Genomic DNA, 19,552 nt, shown 5'->3' on the forward strand with positions numbered 1-19,552 from the left:
CCAAGGGTACAGACCTTGGATGCAAAGCTAGGGGTGGGGGTATTTCCAGACACTGAGGAGCCATGGAAGGTTTTAAACTGGGGAGGAACAAAGTTGAATTTAGGTTTGCAGAAGAGCCAGAGTTGTCTGGTTCCTGTGTTAGGGTTCTGGGGCAGGGGGCAGCTAACACCTACAAGTGTGGTTGTTACCACTCTCATTGGCCGGGAGAAGTGAGACTGCTTGCCTGGGCAGGAGGCAGGGAAGATTGCATTCTCTGCAAGCTGTCATCATGCACCTGCTGCATGTCCAGCCCCATGGGCCTGTGGTCCCTGCCTTGGGGAGCTTGCCGTCATAGTGGGGGGCCAGGCCCATATAAGCAGCATGAGCAGGGGTGTGGCCTCTGCTTTCCTGGCAGGCGAGGGCCCAGGTGAGGGTCTGGGCAATTTCCTGGAGAAGCAGAGGCTCCAGGTCAGGAAGCCTGTGGGCCCTTCCCATGAGGACTCGTTGTGCTTGCTCCTTGCTGCTCCACAAAGCAGGACACAAACCGGGGCGCAGATTTCAGCCCAGCCAAGTGGAGGCATTGATTGGCAGACATTTTCCCTCCTGTGACAAATAATATATGTTCACTGTGGAAAATGCAGCAAATAAACAGGAGTCCCAAGAAAATAAGGCTTCCCTGGGATCTTACCACCTACCGATGGCAGGTAACATTTTGGGCCTGGTTTCTCCAGAACCAGGCACAGTTTTATATATTTTTAAAACAAACGTATTCTTTCTGCATCACATTGTTGCCCTGCTTTTCTCGCTTAGGGATTGGGAATAGTTTCCCAGGCCCACATACATCCCGGTGTGAAGTCTGCCCAGAGCTGAGCTACCTGGAGGAGATGCAGCTGACCTGGAATGTTGTCCAGTGCTTGTCTCGGGACCAGGACTGTCCTGCCACTGCACACAGCACCCAGCACAAGGCTGGTGCCCGGCAGGTGCTGAGGGCAGTCGTGGAGGGAAGTGGGCACTGCATCCCAGATGGTGACTGAGCAGAAGTTGGAAAACCCGCAGGGATGCTATGATTTGGATCTGTGTGAGTTTTAGGGTGAGATCTGTGATTACTAAGGACGCTGGGTGTTGGGGCTAGAGGAGGTAGGATGATCAGGGAGGGCTTCCTGGAAGAGGTGGGCTGTGAACCATTAAAGAATAAAAGTAAATGCATAATTGTCCATTCACTTATCTAATAAACATCTCCTAAGGGCTCCCTCCTGGTCAAAGCCCTATGTGGGAAGATTTGGAGACCCAGATGGGTTCTGCCCCCGCAGTGCCAACAGGCTCCAGGGAGAGACAGACAAGTGGGTGTGTGTTCAGTGCTACGGTAGTGGAAAGGTAGACAGTGAGGGTCCAGTGGTCCTGAGGAAAAGCCTTAGGATCCAGAGATCCAGAGTGGAATTGGTGTCAGGCCAAAATCTTTCAGACTGTATCTTAAAGTTTGGCTCAGTCCAGTGTCCCTTGGCCTTCTGGGAGCTCCTGGATGCTGGGGGTTGATAGCACCCCAGTGCCCACTCCCAGAATCCCACACCAAGGTGGACCCCTAGCCCCCAACCAGAAGCCACATAGCTTCTTGGAGCCAGAGTTGGAATCCAGCTGTGCTTCCAAGGGGATATCCCCTCACCTCTCTGAGCCTTGGTTTCACTCAGCTGCCAAAGGGCAGTACAGCCTGCTGTGCCCACCCTGCATGCCCCCAGCTGGCCAAGGCCAGGCTGAGAAAGGCTCCATGGAGAGGCCCCCCTCACAGAATTTGGAGATTGACTTATGGGCAGAGCAGTTTGGCAACAAGGTTTGGCTGCAGATGGATGGGCAGTGGGGGAGCTCAAAGGGAACCCCAGCAGACAGCCCTCTCACTGGAGCTCCTGGAGCCTCCCAGAACTGCGTGCTTGAATCATAACATCTCATCACAGTTGAAGGGCATGTGTTCTGGAGTCAAACAAACGTGGATTTGAGTCCCAGCTCCTCCACTTCCTGACTGTGTGCCCTTGGGCTAGTTCTTTGTCCTCTCTGTGCTCAGCATCCTCACCTCTACATTAAGAATAATAACAACACCCATGTTGTCTTGAGGGTTGAAAGAAGGGATCCGTATGTGAACAGCCTCTGCAGTCTGCCTGGTGCACAGTAAGCAAACAAAAGCTGCTGTTGATTTGCTAGTGCCAGGGAATGGGTGGAAGATACCTTACCATCTTATAGGTTCCTGGCACATGTCCAGTTGCCAGCTTTGGCCTCTGGAATCACATGGCACCCACCCACATCATTGGCTTTCTCTGAGCACCTACTATATGCTGTGGGCACCGTGATGGAACCAGGAGCTGCAGATCATCACAGGCCAAGTGATCGATGCCACATGGACGGTGGCGGGGGACAGGGATGGAAGCCAGAAAGGTGTCTATTGGAAGAGTTGAGAAGAGGTGACCCTGAGCTGAAGTTAAAAGGCCTACTAGCATTTTGCCAGGTGAATAAGGAGTGGGAAGTGCACCCCAGAATGGTGATTGGCATGTGTGAATGTTGGGGAGCACAAAAGAGCTGGTAGGTGCAGGCAGCTCCTCGTGGGTTAGTGTTGCTGGGCCATGAGCTTTGATGGGTGGGGTAGGGGTCACCTGTGAACGCCAGGCCAAGGAGGTACGGATATTGTCTCATGGGTGATGGGGGCTGGGAGGCATCTGAGCAGGAGGAATGGTTGGTGAGAGGAAGATGGTGGAATCTGAGGAGTGAGGCGGGGCAGAGGAGGTGGGACAGCTCTGGACGTGAGCCAGCAGGTGCAGAGGGAGGGAGGGAGGGCTCCCAGCACCCAGGGCCTGTGTGCTGAACCGGGAATGCCTGCTTGTGAGGACAGCCTGGAACTTGGAATCAGCCATTGGCCTCACAGCTGGCCCTGGGCCTGCACCCACCTGACTCAGGACTGAGGGTGCCAGCACCCACCATCCACTCAGCAATCATGTGCCCCAAGAAGACAGACAGGACCCTGCCCTCATGGGACTTACCATCCTTGGGGCAGACAGACAAGAAGCATATCACCAAGTATACCAAGGAAGTGATTTCAGAGAATGGTAAGATCTGGGGGTTGGGGGAGCTCCCTGAGGTGGGCAGTTAGGGAGGGCCTCTCAGAGGAGGTAGCTTTTAGGCAACAAGAAAATCCAGGGCCCAGGCAGAGGGAACAGTCTCTGCAAAGCCCTGGGGGTCAGGGCCTGATCTGTACGAGGAGCCAGTGGGAGCCAGGGGCTGAAGAACATGCGGGGAGACAGTGGGACATGAAGCTAGAGAGGAAAGCCCCTTATGTAGGACAATGCAGGCTGAGCCAAGGGGAATGTCTACACTCCTGGCAGCCAGGAAGCCCCTCACCAAGGCAGGAGAGCTACCCACAGCGTTAGCTTTCCTGTGTGACCTGGAGCAAGTCTTCCACCCTCTCTGACTTCCAAGTTCCGTGACAATGCAGAGGAAGGCCAGGTGCTTTCTCAGAGCCCTCCCAGCTGTGACTGACAGGGCTTTTGCGCCCACCCATCACTGCTCTGCAGTGGGGTCTTTTGAGAGGGGCAGGTGGAGAAAACTCTGGAACCAAGAGGCACCTGGACATGGGGTGGAGGGGGGTCCAGGCTTCACTCCTTGAAGAACCCCCGGGCCCCTGGCCACACTGCTTCCATCCAGCCCTCTCTCGAACCAGGACTGGAAGAAAGACACAGCTGAGGTTTCCCCAGGGCCACCTGGGGATCGGCCACTCCGAAACCCTGCTGCTCCAGGAGGTTCCCTGACAGCATGTATAGCTGGGAATCTGAGGCCAGTGCTGAGCTGGGATCATTTATCACATGGCCATGGCCTCCAACAGAGGCCTTTCCACAAAAGATGTTCTTTCCTGGGGGTTCAAATCTGTATTGTCTAAAATAGGTTAACTGGCTGCACCATTTCCCCTGAGCACCCCCAGATCCTTCCTTGCACCCTCCAACTTTCTCCAGCCAGTAGGAGGCCCTCAAGTGGGGGTGGCAGTCCCTAGAAACATGAATGGGAGCACATGTTTAAGAGAAGCCATGTTCTCCGAGCTCGCTGACCCATGGTGCTGCAGGAGTTGGCAGAGCAGCTGTAGACACTGCTGGGAGGTATCCTAGGGATGGGCAGGGGTAGCCACAGCCTCCTGGGCTGCACCTGGCTTTGTGCTCAAGAGCAGGCGCTGCCTTTGAAGGCCTGCCCAAGTTGCTGGAGACCAAGTCCCTGTGTCCTTACTCTTCTCCTTGTTGTTCCTGTGGGAAATAATGATCATCCACTGACTGAACACCTGCCCTCAAGGATCGGCTGACAGCTGCAGGGGAGGGTGGTCCTGGCTGGAGCTGTGGGATCCAGAAGGGGCAGCCAGCTCTGCCTCACTGCTCAGGGAGCAAGCGGCACTTGCTCTGGGAGGCAGCTCAGGGAGAGGGATGCTGGGCAGAGGCATGAGGGCCAGGACGTGAAAGAACAGGGTGCATTTGATTATCTGAGATCCCAGCCTGCTGGGAGTCCATGAGGCTAACAGCCAGAATGTTTCTCTTTCATAAAGCCAGATTATCAGAGACCAGACCACAGAGAACCTTGAATGCCTGGTGTACTAGTCAGGATGGACTAGTTGTGCTGTATAACAAACATCCCCCAGAAGACCACCACCTTAAACAGAATTTATCCCTCACAGCTGCTATGTCTGTAACCAGACAGCAGAGGAACGACTCACTGCTGTCACTCCGGGATCCAGGCAGACAGAGCAGCAACCGTCTGGAGTGCTTGCGTGTCACAGAGTGAGAGAGACATATGGGCTCCTAGAGCTTCCTCCCTAAAGCAGCAGTTGTCACTTTCACTCACACAAATTGGGACACACGGCCTCCCTGACTTCTTGTGGTGTGGGATTGTGCACACCACCCTTGGCCGAGAAATGCAGGAAATATTTGGTGGTGGCCTGACAATGACTGTACAGGCCCAGCTGGGTTCTCTGCTTCACCCCAAGCAAAGCGAGGGGCCACAGGAGGCAGTGAGTAGAGCAAACTGAGGTCTTGTTTTACTTTCTTTTTATTGACTTGCATGTAGAGAAGGGCAAGAATCCTGCGTGAACAGCTGATGGATGGTACAAATAGAACATGCTTGTGTATAACCAGCACTCAAATCAAGAGAAAGAGCATCACCAGGCGCTGAGGTGCCTGTGCCCCCGCCAGGCACTGCCCCACCCAGGATCTGTTTGTTGGCTTTGGAGTTTCACCTGTGTGTAGTCTCTTCCACCTTCCACTCAGTGTGCCATTTCCGAGGCTCACCTGTGCTGTGTGCGGCCTTTTGTTAACCTTCCGCTGCTGCATTATGTTCTGCTGTGTGCAAAGACCCATGTGTTTGCCCCTCTACCTTTGATGAACACTTAGTCTACAGTGTGAGGCTCTTATGAGTACACCTGCTCCGTGGTCCCATGGTGTTTAAGAAGGCTCCCTGGGTGCAGGGGAGAGACCAAAGCAGTGACCCGGGCCTGGGACAGGCAGCGTGCAGACCAGGCCCTTGGCTCCCTCAGCCTCAGAATCCAGAAACACACTCAGTACAGTTTCATTTTCCATGGAACTTGGGGAGCTAGATTGAAAATCCCTTAAAACAAGGCCCAGATACATGGGGCTGTGTGCTCTGCCCCAAACAATAACACCTAGGCCTGCTGTGGAGTCATGCAATGACAGCATTTGCTAGGACGTGGGCAGGAGTAGTCGACCATATTTTAATGCATGGAACTAACACCTGGGGGCACGTGTGAGGGGCACCACCAGCCCCAAGTCATCCAGGCACGCCTCCCCCCAAACCTGACGTGCAGGTATACTGAGGCCATCCAGTGAGTTGGCAGAGGGGACCCCCAGGGTGGCCAGGCTGGTTGAGCTCCCTCTCTGCTCCCCACTCCTGGGCACAAAGGACAAACAGTCTGGGGTCCTTTGCTCATGGGTTGATGAGACTTGCCACATAACCTCTTGGAGTGGCATTTCTTAATAGAGGAGCTGTGAGAGGGTAATTCCTTACCCAAAACGAAGCCCAAACAGTGGTGTTTTAGGCTTCGGCCACTGGAAAACAGGCCTATTTGGGAGCTTCACCTGGGGCCCACATGGCCCTTCATGAGAACTGAGCAAAAGAGGCCCTGGGCCTCAGTGCCAGGAAAACATGGTTCCCTGGCCTGGTCTGCAATGCTGGACAGGTGGCATGGCTGTTGGGGCCGTCTCCTAGGAGAACACAGGGTGCTGGGTGTCCACTGGATCCTCAGGCCTATTTGCTGGGATGCATGGCCCCACCACCCAAGCCCTTCAGGGTTGGCCAGTTTTAGTTTGTTTCTGTTTTGATGAAGATAACAGTGTGGCTGTTCTTTTGGCCGGCCTCCCCTGACCCCGTGTCTGGGCGGCCAGGCAGAGGATGGTCCCTGAGAGCCCACACTCCTGGGGAAGTGGGCCAGGCACTGTTGGGGAGCACCTGGGGAAGACCAGGGGGACACTGGGCAGTCATAAGAAGAAATACAGGTTTGTCTCAGGCACATGTGGGGCTCTTTATGTAAACTGTTTCAGTGCCTAACAGGAAGAAGAAAATGAGGCTTTGATGCTAGCCGCTGCCTCTGGACCAGGTGCTGCGTCACTCAGGCCAGAGACCTGGGGGCTGTCTGTAGCAAGCCCAGCATCAGCATGGGGCACACTGGGTGGGTTCCCTGGGCACCTGCTAGGTCTGGGGACTGGGGACATGGATGAGCCCAGTGGGGTCTGCTGGGGATGACAGGCACGCTGACGGCCCAGTGTGCCACGGCTTTGGTCCACACTGCAGCTACATCGTGGCCGGGAACCAGGGTGCAGGTGGGTGTGGGGGACAGTGCTCCAGGCAGGAGACAGCAAAGGGATGCAGACAGACAAGTATGGGGAATGAGCCATGACCTCCAAGGGGCCAGAGACCAGGAAGGGCAGCTGGGGCCAGCTGAAGGGAGGGGCAGGAGCCTGGGGTTGGGGATCTTGGGGTATGGGGATCTGACTGGCTGTGATTGAGAGGGTGGCCTGGGGGACACTGGAGGGCAGAGGTGGGTGGGGACCAGAGATGGCAGAGTTAGGGTCCAGGCAGAATGATAGCATTGCCACGGGCACCAGCATGCACTGGGACACTTCCTAACCAGCCAGGTGACACCGAGACATCCAGCTCCCAGAAGCCCACACAGCCCCTCCCTGGGGCTCACCCCACCCACACACACTCAGACCTCCCCTGAGAGACTCCAGCCCTGAGGAGCCTTCTGAATCCCCAACGATGAAGGGAAGAGAGGCCCAGACCAGGTTGGCGCACGTCTAGGCCCCTGTGCTCTGATTCTCACAGAGCAAATTCCTGCTCGGTATCTATGGCAACTCTCTATCAACCAGAACTCACTTCCACAAACTCCTGTTCCCCGCTCATTCCACAAATCTCAGAGCTGTTGGTCTTTTTAAAAATCTTATCTCACTGGAGAAAAAATAGAAAATACCAAAGAGTGTAAAGAAGAAAATAGCAGTTACCTCTAGCCCTTCTGATGAGAAGACACCACCGTTAAGCATTTTTGTGCATTTCCATCCAGTTCATTGAACAAAATTGGGATTACGTTGAACACCACTTCTGTGTCCTGCCCTTTTCATGATGCATCAGATCATGAGCTCTTTCCTGAAGGGCAGAAAAGGGTCTTTGGAAACAGGGCTGCTGGGGACTGGCATCTGGGGCTCCAAGCTGTGCGGTGTGATCTTGCAGGAGGTGGTCACCCCCTCTGAGCCTCAGTTTCTGAGCATCTCTACAAAGACAGGTTGAGGGCAGTTTTCCAGGCTCCATTCAGAACCAAATAAGGGATCTCTTTTTGTTCTCACCTTGTTCTGAAAGGAGAGCCTGGAAATGTTTGTGGCAGGGTGGGCACAGGGCTGGCACTCCTACCTGGCACATGGTACAACTAGGAGCCAGCCCCAGGAGTTGGGGCAGCTTACCTCCAGCATGTTCCCACTGTGTGATCTTAGGCAAACTACATGACCACTCTGAGCCCCCATCTGCGAAGCTTTCGTACTGGGTAGCTAAGATAGTTTGTTGATTTAATACATGCAAAGCACTTAGCATATAGTAAGTGTTCAGTAAATAGGAACCAGTGTTACTATTAGGGTTATTATCTGCTACCTCCCAGGCATGACTAGTGGATCAAATCATGATCGCTACAGCATTCAGCAGAGTGCCTGGGACCTACACTGGGACACACACTGGGTGTGTGTGGATGGTGTGAGCCCTGGAGAGGGGCTGTGTGGGCTTCTGGGGGTGGGTCCAGTGATTGTCTCCTAGCCAAGGTGGCTTTGTGGGCCTGTGGCCTGTGCAGCCACACAGGACCTGTGCTTGGTCTGATGCCCTGCTATTGCTGACTTGAGATTCATACTTTGTGAGCAGGGGCCCTACATTTTTATTTCGCATGGCTTCCCCCCACCCAGATTATGAAGCTTGTCCTGCTCTTAACAATAGGATTCCTCACAACCATCAACTGTGTGGGCTCGCCTGGCTGGGCACCCCACGTGTAAGTCTGTGCTCAGAGCTATGTGTGAGTATCCTGCCCCCACATCCTCAAGAAGAATACTCTGTGAGGTCAGGTGCTGCCAGGGCACATGGGCAGGTGCCGGGCAGTGCTCCAACTACCATGCCAGGGTCAGGCAGGGCAGTGGTGCACCCTGCCCGGGGCAGGAAACCGTCTGGGTGGAATGCCAGCTGGGGCGGGCAGGCAGGGCAGGGGCCTGCCTAGCTGCGGCCAGACACACTGGGGTGTTGCAGGGCGACAGGTTAGAATCGATTGAATCCAAGTCATGCGCTGGGGTGGCCGAGTGCCTGTGAAGACGCAGGACAGCAACACCAGCAATGACACACTAGTCTTAGGGGGGGCAGGCCTGGATGTCCCCCAATACTCTTCAGGTGGGGGGAGGAGAGGAGTGGGACCAGGCCACATGCTATCTAGGAGGCCAGGGTGACAGTGCCACGAGCTTGGGGGGCAGAGCAGGAGGGCAGAGCATGTCCACAGGGCAGGTGGGATTTGGGTGGCAGAGTGTGGGTCTCCCAGGAAGGGGCCAGGCTACCCCAGAGGAGCCTGTTACCTCCCTGCTGCATCGCCCCCTGGGGGTGCTGGCCCCCAGAGGGCTAGGAGCAGGGGTGTCTCCAGAAAGAAGGAGGAGGCAAGGCCCTGCCCTCAGGAATCCCATGTCAGCCTTTGTGGGTGACTGGCACAGGAAGCAGGCGCCCAGCCTCAGGGACGGGAGGGGCTCCACATGCAATAGGGGACAGGAGGGCTCTGCGGATCCAGAGGATGGGGAGGAATTGCTTCTGGCTGAGGAACTCAGGAGAGGCCCCAGGGGTCCTTGCTGCCTGAGATTTGGACCCGCAGACATTGGGGAAGGGCACCCCAGGAGATATGAGCGGGCTTCATGATGAGACAGCCACCACTGGGGACACCTGAGGTCTGACTTTCAGCTGCAGGTTTCAGGGCAGTGGGAACTGGCTCTCAGGTGCTGGGGGCCAGACCACCACACTGAGGGTGGGGACGCAAGTGGGTGAAAGTCATGGGGAGCCATTGAAGGCTTTACAGCAAGGGAGTGCCCTGGGTAAAGCTTGTGAGCCCCCATGGGGCTGAGGCTGGGAGCCAGAACCCAGCTTGGCAGCGGTCCTGGCATTCCTGATGGGCAGTGAGGAGGCCTGATTCAGGGCTGCAGCTACGAGGAGGAAAGGAGGGGTCTGATGAGGAGACCTGGGGCTGGGGGTCTACCTGGAGATGGCTGCAGGAGGACTGCACAAGAAAGAGGGGAGGGGGCTTGCCCTCAGGAGGTGGCTGGGGCTCTGGGAAGAGTAAAGCTCAGCCAGGAAGAGAGGCCAAAGGATGGCACTGAGAATCTGGCACTGGGGAGGTGGGCGTGGCCCAGGGCCAGAGGGTTTTGCTGGATGTTCAGGACCCTGCTGTGGACGAGGCAGACGACCTGTGATGAGAGGTGGCAGGGGACAGTTGGGGTCAGGAGGGCCTGCGAACCCCAAGCCCCACCCACGGGGCCATCCTGAGCGAGTTCTGGTGGAGGTCCTTACCTGCTGGAGGAGGACAGCCTGTCTCCCAGAGGGCAGTAGGGCTGCTGGGCCTCAAGGACAAAGGCAGGCGGGGGCAGGGGAAGGAGCTTGTGGCTGAGAGCTTAATGGTCCCGAAAAAAAACATAAAACTGGAGAATTATGGGGAGACATAAACAGAGCTGTCAGGGATTAGCTGCATGGAGATGGCTCAGCCTGGGGAAGAGATGCCAGCAGCTGTGCCAGGATCCTTGTGTGTGCGTAAAAAAGACAGAAGTTATAAAAGGAAGGAGATTAAGAAGATGCCGCCTCCATGCTTGGGCTCCCCGACCGATTCCTTTCTCACGCCCCAGCTGAGGCCCCAGCCACACACTGACCCTGGGGGCTGGGCCTGCATGGCCTGGTCAGGACAGGGGCAGGCCTGCCAGCGATGCAAGGACCAGTCAGGAGGGTGGGACTCAGGGCCCAGGGAGCCAGGCCCAAGGACAGCAGCGGCGCCACCCTGATAATTTATGGGCTCTCACACACCCTGCCATCTTCATTTACGCCATAGCTGCTGATGTCATTAGCGAAGCACTAATGGGCTTAAATTTCACCTTAAACCATCCCCACTGTCCTCAGCAGATGACAAACACCCTGCCCTCTCTTGCTCTGCAAAGCTGCCGGGCAGGCTCCAGCAGGCACACCCCCATCCCTGCTCACATGCCCTCTTGGCTCCCAGCAAGAGGCTCCCCGGGACCAGGCCTGGGCCATTTACAGGTCAGAGAAATTCCTGGGGGTCTCTGGGAGCCCCAGGGGGCAGAGCTCAGGAAAGGGGCATCTGTGGGAACTTTGGAGGTCTGGGGAGACACAGCATGGAGAGGCAGGAGCCTGGGGTTCTGTGGCTGTCCTCTGGCCTTGGCAAGGCTGTCCCCTCTGAATTCCCCAGCCCTGGCATTATGAAGGGCAGCCACAGAGGAGACCCCTGGGACCCTAGGAATTACCTATATGCTCAAAAGCCTTATGGAAATTGTATTTTGCTCAGCCTAACAAATAGCAATGGCTTTTTCCTTGGGGATAGAATTCCAAACATCCATTCATCTGTTTATCTGTCCATCATCCACTCATTCATTCAGCAGTGGTCCATGAACCCTGGGCCTGCTCACGTCCATCAGAGGCCCTGATTAGCCGTTTGAGCCCTATGAGAGAGAACAAGTGGGTGATTTCTAAACACTGTTTGCTTAGGAGGCAAAATCTTTCCAACAGTGGCTCTGAGAGCAGAGGGGAAGTGACCGAAGGAAATCCAGGGACCGTGGAGGGTCCTATGGACCAGCTGGCCCATCCAGTCCCTGAGGGTCATGTTTGCCTGAAAAAGTGGGGACAGGGATACAGACAAAGCCTCAGGAGAAGAAATGCAAGGTTAGGCTGCTTGGGGGTGTCCCTGCTGATGTTTGCCTGTGGCTGTGGCCACCGTCTGCCGTCTTTGTTTCCCAGCGAGGGGCGGATGCCCAAGGAGCCCATAGAGGGCTGGCACTCAGAGCCACCCTTCCCCCAGGGGGTCTTGATCCCTTCCGAGTCCCCAGCGCCAGCCTTCCATCACTGTGCTGGGAGCTGTGTCCCACCCACACCCCGACAGCAGTGCCAGCGAGGCCTTGGCCAGAGGGAGGCCTGGGGTGTCAGTGTCTCTGCAGAGAAACAGGGAGAGAGCAGGAGGAGGCTCTGAGCCACCCGGCTGTGTACTGGCTACATGGCCTCCTTGCCCTCTGGGCCTCAGACATGCCATCTGCTACTTACAGCCTTGACACCGGCCGGCTCTGACATGCCAGGAGCTGTGAGGCCGACTGGTCTGGCAGCCATACAGGGGAGGCCCGGGCCAGGACAGTGCAAGGGGAGCAGGAGAGGGCCTGGAGGGTGGTATTGCCTCGGTGATGGGCGCATGGGCTCCCAGGGCACTCTGAAGGTCGCCACCCCTTCTCCCCACACAGTATTTGGAATGGGCTGTTGCATCTTGTGGTGCTCTGTTCCTGACCTTCTTAGAATCTCACCCTTCCGTTCCAGCCCTCTGCCACCATTTTGTCCAGCTCTCGTCGTCTTTCTCCCAGAAACTGTCCTAGCCTCCTGGCCTCTGCTCTCCCCACCTTCACCAGTCCTTTCTCTGTCACTGCAGCACATGTAGAGCATGCCTGTCTATTAGTGTCACTCGCTTCCTGGCTTGTCCTCCGGCTCCCCATCACCCTCAGCATAAAGTCTACAGTCATCGTTTTGGCCCACAGGGCCTCATACCATGTGGAGCTGCCCGTTCCCCTCCTGCCCCTCACATCCCACTGGTGAGCCACGGACACGTCATCCCTGCCCCGCTCACTCGCCCCTGCTCTCCAGGGCCTCTCCCCCACGGACTGCGTCTGCACAGCCCTCAGGCCCCAGGTGGGAGCGCTCCTCCGGGGAGTCTCTCTGGTCCCCTGTTCCCACTCAGGTATGATCTAGGGCCCTTCCCTGTGCGTTGGCATTTATATACCTTCTCCAAGAGGCTCTGAAGCCCATGGCTATCTCTGGCTGCTCAGTCCCTAGCACTTCTTGCCACTTAGTAACTAGTTACTTCTTGGATAGATGGATGGATGGATGGGCAGAGGTGTATGAGAGAGGATGTGGGGAGTGGATGTGAGGATGGGTGGGTGGATGGAAGGATGTGAGGGTGGATGAAGGAGCCACGTGGTCTGTGAGGGGTCCTGTAGGCACCAGGAAGTGGAGTTCTGAGCCATGGAGCAAATCCTTGCCCCTCAATTTCCCTATCTGCTGAGTGACCTCTCCAGCTCCTGTGCCTAGTAAGGAAGCTTAGGGAGAGATGTGTCAAGGCAGAGGCCCTGAGGTGGCAGACCAGGTGCTCCAAGGACAGTACATGGGAGGGAACAAGTTTTCCCAGAGTCACTGTAGCCCCCAAAGGCACCCTTTCCTTAGGGGGATCTCCGATGCCAACCATTCTTGCTTAAGCCCAGGATACTCATGCTTTGGCCCACAGGAGCTTATACCATGTGTATCAGATTGGGAGCCAGATGAACTGAGTTTAAATCCAGATGTTTTTGCTCACCAGGAAATTACCTTTGCCTCCAGGCCTTAATTGTGCTGTCTGCAAAATGGGGGTACTTATGTTCCTTGCACACTCTGGGGGATTAAAATATTGTGACAGGGAAGAAGGCACTTCTCTCAGTGCCCTGACATGGAGGGCAGCTGGGGACTATGGGACTTAAAATCCTAGTGCCTGGGAAAGTGACTTGTGCCCCAGCACCTACCACAGGGCTTAACACTCACCCATAACAAAGGGCCAGCCCCCTCCTGAGCTTTCCTACCCTGGTCAAAGCTGTTTCCAGGAACTGAGTTTGAAGCTTTCAAATCCTAGGCCTGGCCCCACAGCCATGAATTATAATGATAATATTAGGCCTCCCATTATTCACCTATTGTGCTGCTGTCTGCTTATAAGCTGTGTGACTTTGGATAATTGCCCTAACCTCTCTGTGTTTCTGTAAGATGAGTTAAAATGTGGACTGCTGCTTAGAGCAGGGCCCTGCCTGTGTAAGTGCTGTGTGAGAATTAGCTGTGAGGGTAAAGGTGTTAAAGCACCATATGTCCATTGTCTCATTGCTTCCTTGCTCAACCCTGTGAGGTGGGTACTTACATTACCTCCAATTAATGGGGGAGGAAATGGTGTCCCAGAGAGGTAGGGTGACTCACTTGAGATCACACAGCGAGTCAGCACAGGGCCTGGGGTACTGGATGTCCTTTCCAAAGACTCATGAGGCTCTGGTGTGGAAAAAGCCAGCCCTGGAGCCAGGCGGAACACAGGGGCCTTTCTGAGCCCTCTGTCCATGGGCCTGGGGCTGTAGAGGCCTCTGGCCAAGTCTCTTCTACCCGATGTGCCAGCCAGGAACACAGACAGCTGGCCCTGCTCTGGCTATTGCTTGCTGGGCCTCTGCCAGGACAATGTGTCCACCCACCTGGGCAAGGACCAGCTGCTTCTGGGGCTAGGAGGCCAGAGCTAGGTTCTTGTCACTCCAGGAAGCCCTGTAGCCAGCTAGGACCAGTCAGGGATTCTCCTGAACTTTCCCTCTGTTAAACGAAATTATATAAATATTTACCTTTTAGAAATAACAGCTCGCTTATTGAGCCCTCCTCTGCCAGGCATTACTTGGGTGAGCCTGCCCATCGTCTCAGTGTCCCCTCATACCACTCTCTGAGGGACAGACTAAACCTGTGTCACAGATGAGGAAACTGAGGCGCGGGTGCTGGAGCCACCAGCCCAGGCCCCACGGTTGGCAGTGTCCAAACCAGGATTAGGCCCCAGACGTTCCTGGACTGCCTCCTACCAGCCGCACCCTCACAGCCCAGAGTCGTAGGACCCATGGGAGCCCGAGTGGCCTCTGCTTTTAAGGTTTATAACATGTTGCCTTTGTTCTGACAAAGCAAAGCATGTTGCTGGTGGAAATAGAGAGTGTGGTGACACGGAGAACCAAGAGTAGGCCCTGAGAACACCGGGCTGCAGGGCAACAAGAGCCCAGTGGCGGCTGCCCGCACAGCTGGGGCCGTACGGCCAGCAGTGAGAGCAGAGGCTGGAGTGAGACTCTGGCTTGGTCACACACCATCTGGGGCCTCAGTCTCCTCATCTGTGAAATGGGGAATGACCTCTGTCATGCCTGTTACACACTGCAGGACCCAGGGGTGCTGACTTCTCTTGGCAGCCGGTCCTCATGCCATCCTGACATCGAAACTGAGGCTGCCCAGTGGCCTGCCGTCAACAGCTGGAACTTGGCAGTGCCAGATTGGAGCCTGAAACCCAGCTCTCTGCAACCACCTTGCATAGCCCAGAGGACAGATACTTACCATTTTATAAGTTTAAAAATCTTTAGTAGGTGTCACATGCCCACGGTAAAAGGAAAATCAAACATACCCTCCTATTCTGTACAAATGGAGCATCTCCGCACTTTCTACATCCTGCTTTCCTCACCCGACTTAACGTCCCCACTGACACACCACATCCTACTCTCTAGTACTGCTCTATGTGGAATTCCCCATGCAGATTTCCCTCAGCCCCCACAGATGGACATTTAGGGGATCTCCAGTCTTTTGCTGCTGTAAACAATGCTATAGTTAATCACCTTGGGCAGACGGCTCTGGGCCCGGCCGGGAGCAGGACTATTGGGTCAGGGGTATATGTAGTTTTTATTTGGGTCCATGTTGCCAAGAAGCTCTCCAAAGAGATCATAGTGGCCTTTCCCCCTCACGTGCCCGACTAGACTGGGGCAGTTGTTTCCCCACACCCTCGCTGGCCAGGTAGATGCAGTATGCTATATTCACACCTGCTGTGTGCCAGGAAAATCCAATCAGCTGTTTCCTCTAAGGCAATCCTCAGAGGTTGGGCATGTTTGGAGACCAGACCAGGAAGAACAGGAGTCCAGCTACACAGGCCCTGCACCTCTTACCTACAGCCTGACCCCAGGCAATGGACTTCAGCTCTCTCAGCCTTGGTGTCCTCATCCATAAAACAAGGGTGACTGTGAGCATGAAGTTTGCAGATGCAAAGTGCTTATTAGGAGGCAGCTGGCAAGAACTGGCTGCTATTCACTGTGAGTCTGGGCGAGCCTTGTCCCCCAGGACTGTAGTCCCTGGGCTTGGGGTCCCGGTGCCAGGGTCCACGCTTGGCTGTAGATTTGTTGTACCTTGGGAAGGGATCAGGGAAAGGAAGAGGGTGTGGGGAACCAACATAAAGCATTAGGTCACCTTATCCTAGCTTCTCAGGTTATCTGCAAGGCGGAGGAGGCCTACGAGGCCCTAGACTTGAAGTGACTACAAGCTCAGTGGGGTGATGTTAGCTGCCTTTTATTGGTGTGTCACTGCTGGGAAGCAGTGCCAAATGCAGTGTCCCAGAGGTTGCTCTGAGACAGGGCATTGGGCTTCAGAGCCAGAGCCTGGGTCCTGGAGGGCCCTCATTGGATAGGAAAAGATAGGTCCTGCCCAGCCTCCAGGACGCAGCAGGACCTGGAGCCTCAGAGCACTGAGCTCTTACTCTGCCTGGGAGCCTGTCAGACCACAGATTCCTGGGCCCTACCCCAACCCACCACAGCAGTATCTGCATCTTACAAGGATGCACCCAGCAGTATATGAGAAACACTTGAGATTCCAGCCAGAAATACAACCCACTGGCCCTGGAGGACAGGACACAGTCTGTAGACAGATCTCACCCTCAGTCCCTAAAGACCTCCCTGGCTCTGTGGGGGTCGTGGCCTCATAAAGCCCTTCCTGGAGACTTAATCTATGCAGCACCCTGGGAGACAGTACAGGACCTGACTCTTGCCCTACATGGACAGTGCTGGGGCACCGGAAGTGACTACCCTTCATGGTGCGAGCACAGTATGGTATTTAGGCTCACAATAACCCTGTAAATGTGGTGTTAGTAAGAGCAGGTTCCCACTAAGAAGTACCAAGCTCAGAGAGGTTCAGTGAACTGCAGAAGGCCACCTGGCAGGTGGTAGGCTTTGCTGAGTGGCATCAGGGCCTCGGCATCTACAGTCAGGGGGGGCTGGGGGCAGATGATGCCTCCTCACAATCCAAAGCCACACAGCCAGCCATCTGTGAGCCCTCACAGAGGGCTGGCCTGGCTGTTGTGAATCTGACATCTTTCTGGAGCCCCTGGTCTGCCACCCTCCATGCCACAGAACCAGCCAGCAGGCAGGCAGGGGTTCCCTGCAACCTTCCAGAACAAGGCAGCTCTGAGGTCAGGCTGAATTGCTGTGTAGAGCTGGAAGAGGCCCTCTTCTTTAAATGCTGAATGACTGGAAGCCAGCGGGGAGGGAGTTCTAGAAGGATCTGGTGCAGTTGGAGGGGAGGCCCAAGGGGGTTGGGCCTGAGCAGAGGGACTATACCTTTTGCTGCAGAACACCAGCAGAAAGTATTCTATCTACCTGTGGGAGAAGAGCCTTGTTCAAATGGCCAGACACTGGACTCACAGTTGCCCTCATCTCATTTTTGCTACTAAGCGCCTCCACAGCTGTATGGTAGAGAGGGAAATCAGGCAGGATTAGGGGGCAGCCGAAAACCAAAGACAAACATTTTCCCTCCTGAGGCAAGCGGTCCCTCATCAGCCTCTGCAGTTGCCTTTCCCCAAAGGTCAGTGCTTCTGGTCAGCAGGCTACATGTCTGGGGGGATGGCCAGGACCCACTCCCTCCCAGGGAGAGCTGGGGCAGCGGACCATCCACTCAAGCCTGGAAATGGAAGCTCCCTTCCCAGCCTTGAGGGCAGTGGGGCAGCCAGGAGGACACAAGGTAGTTCCAAATTGTGTATCTTGAGCCTGAGACACCTTTCATATATAAACACAAGCTGTTTGTTGTTTGGGGGAGGGGCATATAACCACCCAAATCCTCCAGGCCATGCCTGAACTGGTAATTTCTTCATCACAACAGCTGTGTGCCTTTGAAGAGCAGAAGTACCTGGCTGTGTGAGATTTACATTCGGGTCACAGATGGATGAATTAGGCCCACGTGGGCCTGAAGCCTCACTCCAGTAACTGCAGCCCCAGGAGCCAGCTCCCCACCTGGGAGCCCTCAGCAGGGGGCCTGGTGCCCCGAGTAACTGGATCTGCCAGAGGAAGCGGGTGCAGGAAGTTGGCAGCAGTGGGCAATGGGACTTCTCTCTCTAGCTCCCACCAATCCCCTGCCCATTTTTTCCCTCAAGAAAACCAGTTTCCTGAAATTTCCAAAGGATTAAACCGGGACCTCGCTGCCATCCACCCCTATGGGGCACCCTGACTGCTGGAAAGCAGAGCAAACAAGCTCAAGGCCCTAACTGACAGCCCCAGAGCAGAGGGACAGGGAGGATCACCAGAATGGCCCTGTCCTGCCCTGGAGCTCAGCTTCCACATCTTTGAAATGAAAGGTGACGTCACTCCTAGGAGGGCAGCTTGAGGGTTAGTGGCAGCTTGGCCATAATGGGGACTGTGCTGCCTGCTGCTGTCACACCTGGTCCGACAGTCTGAGGGTTACTTAGAACTTCCTAGGTCTTAGGGAGGCCCCAGGCCAGTGTGCAGGCCAGCTGCAGGAACCTTGGGAACCTACACCCTGCCCTGCCAGGACCTGCACGCGCTAGGGGGCCCTCTCCTCCCTCCTGGACCAGCCTCATCTCCGGCGCCTGGCCCAGGGGTGTCATCAGGCAACCTCCATCCACACACATGCCTCCTGCACCACCCCCTCAGTGGGCCAGGCTTCTTACCTCTCTAAGGTACTCCAGGCCAGAGGCTGCCCCCCCTGGGGTGGGGGGGGTCCAGCCCTCCCCAACCCTCCAGCTAAGCAGGGGAGAAATATGGCTCAGGTTCCCAAGTGGGCTGTGTTCTTTTCTGCCTTACCTCTGGAATGTCCTTTTCCTTTCTTCTCAGCCCACCACTTCCTCCAGTTTTCCCCGCTATTTTGCAAGCATCCCCAGCCCCTGTTCAGGAGGGACGTGATGGGGGCCCTGTGCCTGCGGATTCCCAGGATTGGGCAGCAGCAGAGTCTGGAAAATGTCAAGCGACTGCTCCAGTCAAAGCCCAGAGGGGGTTTCTGGGCTTTGCCAAACCTCTCTGCTGTCCCCCTCCTTTGGGGAAAACGACAGGCTGGAGTTTGAGTGGGTGGCCTTTTGGAGAGCACGGTAATGGGAGTGGACGTGAACTTCCTGCTGCCTTATTCTCCCGAGGAAGGGGGCCAGGGGTCTGAGCTGCTGAGCTGAAGAGTAAGGGGCTGAGAGGGAGGGGGTGAAGGTAGGCCGGAGGAAGGGGCCGAGGTTGAGGAGAAGGGACCCCCGGCGCGCCCCGACCCCGGGCTGGGTGCGGTCTGCCATGAAGTTGTTGGTGCGCAAGCCGCTGCTGTGTAAATGGTGTGTTTGTTTGGAGTGGCTTAGGGAGGAGGCTGGAGATGGGGGAGGCAGCGCCCCAATTGGCGCCGCCGCTGCCGTAGGGTCGGTGTGTTCGAAGCTCCAGCTTCGTGGATGACTGAGGGTGGGCGTTGAGGGGTGAAGGGCGAAAACCAAAGAGGGGCTCGGCCTTCCGGCCTGGCCACCCCAAGCTTGCGGAAGGAAAGCCGGAGCCTCCTCTCGCAGCCACTGCGAGCGGGGAGGGAGGCGAGGGGACGAGAGCGCCGGGCTCCCCGCCCCCACCCCACCCGGTTCCAATATTTCGCAGAAAGGCACGCGGCTCCTAATCGGTCCCTTCCATGCTGAGATTTAGCTGCGCGATGCCCGCGCAGGGGCGGGTGCCGCGGGCCGGGGGAGGAGGCACTCAGAGTCCGGAGCCGCCGAGCGAGGTGAGGAGCCCGCGTCCTCGGCTAGTGGAGCGGGCGGTTGGGCGGGCGTACAAACCCGAGAGGCAGATATAGAAAGGGGGGCAGGTTAAAAATAACCCTCTCCGGCTGGGAAGCTCGCGCGCGTTCTCTCGCCTCATTCGGTGCCAGAGGACTCCAGGGGAGGTGGCGTTGGGGAGGGCAGAGCGGGATTCCCCCTCCTCGGCGGGGC

At 56.1% G+C, this 19,552-nt stretch overlaps 1 protein-coding gene across 3 annotated transcripts in view; it reads left to right on the forward strand.

Moving 5' to 3' along the window:
* RAI1 (retinoic acid induced 1) overlaps positions 1-19,552 on the forward strand; it is a 114,341-nt gene that overhangs the window by 68,626 nt on the left and 26,163 nt on the right. Inside the window, exon 1 of one of the 3 annotated variants that reach the window (XM_017647150.3) lies at positions 19,216-19,344. The exons of the other annotated variants lie outside the window; for them this stretch is intronic. The gene's annotated coding sequence lies outside the window, so the exon portion shown is untranslated. Of the gene's footprint in view, positions 1-19,215; positions 19,345-19,552 lie in introns of those variants that run through there. 3 annotated transcript variants of the gene reach the window in all.

This window comes from Manis javanica, chromosome 4, assembly GCF_040802235.1.
Source record: "Manis javanica isolate MJ-LG chromosome 4, MJ_LKY, whole genome shotgun sequence".
Taxonomy (NCBI): domain Eukaryota; kingdom Metazoa; phylum Chordata; class Mammalia; order Pholidota; family Manidae; genus Manis; species Manis javanica.